Source organism: Aquarana catesbeiana, linkage group LG12 (genome assembly GCF_042186555.1).
Source record: "Aquarana catesbeiana isolate 2022-GZ linkage group LG12, ASM4218655v1, whole genome shotgun sequence".
In the NCBI taxonomy this organism is placed as follows: Eukaryota; Metazoa; Chordata; class Amphibia; order Anura; family Ranidae; genus Aquarana; species Aquarana catesbeiana.
The window spans coordinates 205,742,549-205,748,548 of NC_133335.1; positions in this window are offsets into that span (position 1 = coordinate 205,742,549).

The window sequence follows — 6,000 nt, forward strand, 5'->3', positions numbered from 1 at the left end:
GAGAACACATTTGGAATCCTGGCCAGCCGGTTCTGCCTATTTATGACACCCATCCATATGGCGGAGTATAAACTGAACCATATAATACTTGCGTGCTGTGTTCTCCATAACTTTTTAAGGAAACATTCGGCCAACAATGCTGGCTCAGTTGGGCCTGAGGCCGGAATGATACATCAAACCACACTGACGGCGCTTGAAAGCGGCTGTCCTGGCTTGCCCTCCCTGAGTGCCCATGATGTCCGGTTACGATACCAGGAGTTCTTTGCGGGTAGGGGGGCCATCAATATGCCAGACAATCTGTGAAGCCTTTTTATAATAAAAAAAAAAAAAAAAAAATCTTTGTGGACATTTACTGCTTGTGTTTGTTTTAGCTGACCCTGACAGAAATGTTTGGAGTGCAGAAAATGGCGTGATTGTGTAACCTTATACAAAGCACTGTTGGCTGTTATTTACTAAATGCAAAAACACATTTCACTACAAGTGCACTTGCAACTGCACTGAAACTGCACTTGTAGTGCAAAGTGGATTTGCCCTTAGGGAATAACCCCCATTTTCTCATCAAACAACAAATACATCACCCCAAAAGTGTTGTAGCGTTGAGACAATAATCCACACATTCTTGATTAACAATCTTTTTAATACCAGCACAATCACATGTGCATTTACCAAAGGTTTTTCACACAAACCAACATGTTTGTTGTATACCAATTTTTGTGGTGGCATTATCCAAAATCAAAATGTCCATTTTATAGAAAACAGGCCTGTGTAAAACCAACAAGAAAGACACAAATCTTGATCTTACAAAGTTCACATTTGGTAGAACTTGAAGGCAATATCAGACATGAGTATTTAGGAACTGTGTTTGATATTGCGTTCAGATGGGGGGAAATCACCCCTGGAAAAGCCAAATTTGGAAGATGCACACAAATTTCCCAATGTCAACATGTGCTAGCTGCCATCACGGGGGATCAAGGGATGTGTTTTGGGGGAGCAAGCCCTTCCTCACCGCTACTTTATTATTGAGGCAGGGGTTGCACCCCCAAAACGCGTCCATTGATTTCCCGTGATGGCAGATAGCACATGTTGACACACTGTGTGCATCCTCCAAATTTGGCTTTCGGAAAAATCACAAAAACATTTAGCACATTGTAGCACACAAAAGAAGAAAGTGATTTGGAGGGGTTTTAAACTCGCCCCAAAACATCAATGATGTTTTTATATTTTGGAATAACATCATTGATGTTTTGCTTGATGATTTCCAATTGTAAATTACACCCCATGATCTCCCTGATCAGGATCTGGGCACTTTCGGATGTGAAAGGATCTTGATCCACAACCTCACAATCACCTAAAAAGAGAGGAACCCCAAAATAAATTTGGTTTCAAAAAAATGCCGCCATCCATCTCTTATCTGAGCCTGTGGTTGCAGACACTCACCTGTTGTGGTGACTAGTTCCACCACGTCTTCTTCCTCCTGCTCAGCTTGTGTTGGGGGGATTTCCCCTTCTTCCAGAGGGGGGGGGGGGGCTCTGGTCTCCTCAGATGAGGGATGTCCTCCGAGTCTTTTCTCCCCTATGTGAAACAAAATGGTATAATTAGCACACAGATATTTAAATGTCAGAACTATAAATAGGAAACATTGCTTGGAAGTGGGGTACAATTGTCAATTTTAGCAGAGTTCCAAGTTGTAATTTTTTGAATGCCCTTTGTCAACCTGCAATACTTTACCTGTTTAGTGTGAGCTTCACAGATGTAACCCCCCCCCCCTATAGTATACACTGGAGCACCTGTGTGGCCCCCCTAATAAAAATGGCGTTTTTGTGTCCCACACTAGTGCTCCAGTGTCCAGATGTGAAAACAGCTGCTCAGTGTCCTCTCCTTACACAGAATCTAGTTTGCATTTCATTCTAGTAACAAAGCCATCTACACAACCCAATTCTTTGAAGACAAGTATAGGGCGTCAAAATGGTGGCCAAATGCATATGGGCTAAACAATGGTATTTTATATTTGGAATGAAAAATGTTTGATCCGAACGAATAATGTGCCCATGAACATAAAAGTTGCCATTTTAAACCGTACAACAGTTCCTAAAAGCACATGGAGCAGCACGAACGTAATAAAGACAAAAAGAATAGGAACACAGCACAACTACTTACTTTTTTGCAGCACTCTCCGGATCTTTCTGTACTGTTCATGTTCTCGTAATTTGAGGTCCAACCACCGCTTCCTGAGCTGATCTTGCCCTTTCGGACATTGGGGTTGGGGTAAGGCCCATACTTTCCATCATAGTCGGACTTCTTCAGGATGTCTCCAACATCTCCCCAAAGGACATATTTGAGTCCTTAAATCTCCTTCTGGATCGGGACGTTTCAGGCTCCGGCCTTTCCTCCTCCTCCTCGTTGCTACAATTAGCATGCACCTGCTGTCTATCCGCGAAGTGCTCTTCCCCCACTGCGCCGAAAGAAAAGGGGCGGGGAATAGACTAGAAAGAACGTCAGGGGCGGGCGGAGTTATACGCATGCGCAGTGTGTATAAAGCGTAACACACGTGCGTCTTACGTACGATCTGTGAGCGGAGGAAGGAGCATCGGAGACGCCGATCGTGATAACGAAGGTAAGATCTAAACTTGGGCCTATACTGCTTCGAAATGGAAGCCTATATTGTAACAAGATTAGGGGAGTTTGGCCTTACATTAGGGTTTGTCTTGTGTTGTGTCTTGCAGAGAAAATGGATGGGTTCAACGACCACAATTCCCTGCCCCTGTTCATAGACAAGTACAGGGAGCTGCCCTGTCTGTGGCAAGTGAGACACCCCCACTATAACCACAAACAGAAGAGGCAGGCAGCGCTGGAGAAACTGCTGGAGTTGGTGACGCCGGTGGTCCCCACAGCAACCATCCCTTATTTAAAAGCTAAAATTGGTGGCCTGAGGAGCACATATCTTAGGGAGCACAAGAAGGTCACGGATTCCCAGAGATCCGGAGCTGCAGCAGATGACGTTTATGTCCCCAGGCTATGGTACTATGAGAGACTGCGATTTCTGTCAGACCACACTGAAGTAAGGGAATCCCTCTCCACTCTTCCTTAAACGCTTCCTTCCACCCCAGCTGAGGCTTCCGATGTCCAACCTGGGCCTTCCAGCCAGGAAGAAATGGAGGAGCCCAGCTGGAGTCAGGTATAGCATTCTTCTACAGATTTCTGGTCAATAAATAAATGATGTTTACTAGATTTTATTATTGATCACTAATTGCTGATTGAAAAAAGTGTTTTACATATCAATAGACAGTAGTGGGCACCCAAAATTGGGACAAGAATGAAAAATGCTGGGCTCAGAATGATAGTTATATTTGTTAACATTCAATTTGCAGCTGTCAGGAGGTGAAAATTGTGTGTGATTGATGAAAAAAATACTAAAACTATATCCCTTTTTCATACACAGGAAGACCTCAGCCAGGAGGAGGTTGTGGAATGTGGCAGTCAGGAGGAGGCGGGGATTAGTGTCAGCCAGGAGGAGGCGGGGCTAAGTGTCAGCCAGGAGAAGCCTGGGACAAGTCGCAGCCTGACTGAATCTCAGGTTCCTCCCCTCCGCCTTCCATATAAACGAGCCAGGAAGACGACTCCGAGTCCCGTGCAGGATTCAGCGTTCAGGCTGATCCAGGAGGCTTCTGCATCCCTCAGAGCCTTACCAACTCCTGAAGAGGCCTTTGCCTGCATGGCTGCCACCAAATTGCAGGGCATGCAGGAGGGCCAACGCAGGCTCTCTGAGGACCTTATTTATAAAGTCCTACGTAAGGGGGTGAGTGGGGAACTAACACCCAAGACAGATGTCATTGAGATGGACGATCCTCCTCCTCCTCCTTCTGCTGCCACAACTCCACCACCAGAGCCACCACGTGGAAGGAGGCGTGGAAAGAAGACCAAAGAGTGATGGCCCTGGGTTCATTCTGGTCTGACAGAAGCTGCAGTCTCTCGTATGACCACAGCCTGGGGACATAGATGTCATCTGCTGCTTTCCGGATCTCTGGGACTTCTGGACCACACTGCCCTCCCTTAGATAAGGACTCCTCAGGCCACCAATTTTGCTTTTAAATAATTGATGTCTGCCCTGGGGGTCCAAGGCTTCACCCACTTCTGCTGTTTCTCCAGCGTTGCCTCCCTCTTTGTTTAGTTGTGACCCCTTAATAAAATTTTTTAGGTAAATTCTACTCTCCTGTGTGTGTTTTCATCCAAAAAGGACAGTTTGTTGGTGAGGATTCAGGTACATTTCTAACATAAAATGTGAAATTAACAAGAGACAACAACAAACAATCTCCTACAGATTAAATAGAACAACATATCAATGGTGTTGTGGGAACTTGTCACAAAAAACACACTCAAACATTTTCGGGAGTACAAATCAAAATCGCAAAAAAAAAAAAAATAGAAACACAAAAAAAGAATCTACATTAAAGCCAAAAAATATATAAAAAATATACAAAAATATGTTGTCAGATGTGAGAAATCAAAATATATTGAGGGAATCCCGATAAATAGTAACGAAAGAAGTTTGTGAGAAGTGTGTGTGAATATGAGCAGCAAAACTACTTAATTCTTGTCACATTATAAAGAAGAAGAGAGTGCGCTGTATTAAACCATTTTGAACATTGCAGCGTGACGAAAGTGCTGTATCCATTGCGAACGCTAAGTTTACCAGAATGAGCTGTCCCGTCTCGGAATTTCTTCTGAGCATGCGTGGCACTTTGTGCGTCGGAACAGGCCACACACGGTCGGAATTGACGCGATCGGATTTTGTTGTCGGAAAATTTTATCTCCTGCTGTCCAATTTGTGTGTCGGAAAATCCGATGGAAAATGTCCAATGGAGCCCACACACGGTCGGAATTTCCGACAACACGCTCCGATCGGACATTTTCCATCGGAAAATCCGACCGTGTGTATGGGGCATTAGTCTCCCTGTGTTATAAGACTGTCAGACATGTCGACCAATCACAGTCTGAAAAAGAAGCAGCAGCTTTGAAATGCATTATTGTTCCTGCTACATGTGAAACGACGAATATCCTGTTCCTGTGACATCACTTCCTGTCAGGCGCCATCTTGCGGTTCGCGCTGGTCAAAACCGTGATCAGCTGTTCCTTGCTTCCTGTTTCCTGGTTTCTGGCTCCTTCCTGGATCCATTGCATTACGCCATCTGTGACCCAGGCTGCCAAGGCTATTAGGACGATTTCCAGAGTTCTCAGGACTGGCGATTTAATCACATATGCTGAACTTAGGCCTTATGTACACTGCTGCTGGTAAACGGATGTTTAGGAGCAGTTGGGCATTTTTTTCAATTGCTCCTGAACTCTCCTCTATGTTATCTTACCTGTCCATGTACACAGGGTCATTTATAGTTGTTTCTAGGCAGTTGCGTTTAGAGGCTTTTTTTGGAACCCATTTGGAATTCATCCTATTTGTGAGTTTTTGTGAGTTTTTTATTAAATCTTTGATTAATACTGCACTGAGTCTGGCTGCAGCCGTTTTAACTGTGAGCAGCTGAAGCTGCTGCCTGTTCACTTCCTGGATTGACACAGACACAGAGGCACACCCCCCAGCTCTGCAGCTCTCATTGGCCCTCTTATGACTCACCCACCCCCACCCTTCCTGGCAAACTCCCACTTTAACCGCTTCAGCCCTGGAAGATTTTACCCCCTTCCTGACCAGAGTAATTTTTGCGATTCGGCACTGGGTCGCTTTAACTGATAATTGCGCGGTCGTGCGACATTGTACCCAAACAAAATTGACGTACTTTTTTCCCACAAATAGAGCTTTCTTTTGGTGATATTTGATTGCCTCTGCAGTTTTTATTTTTTGCGATATAAACAAAAAAAGAGCGACAATTTTGAAAAAAATGCATTATTTTTTACTTTTTGCTATAATAAATATCCCCCAAAAATATATATAACATTTTTTTTCCTTTAATTTAGGCTGATATGTATTCTTCTACATGTATTCTTCTTTGGTAA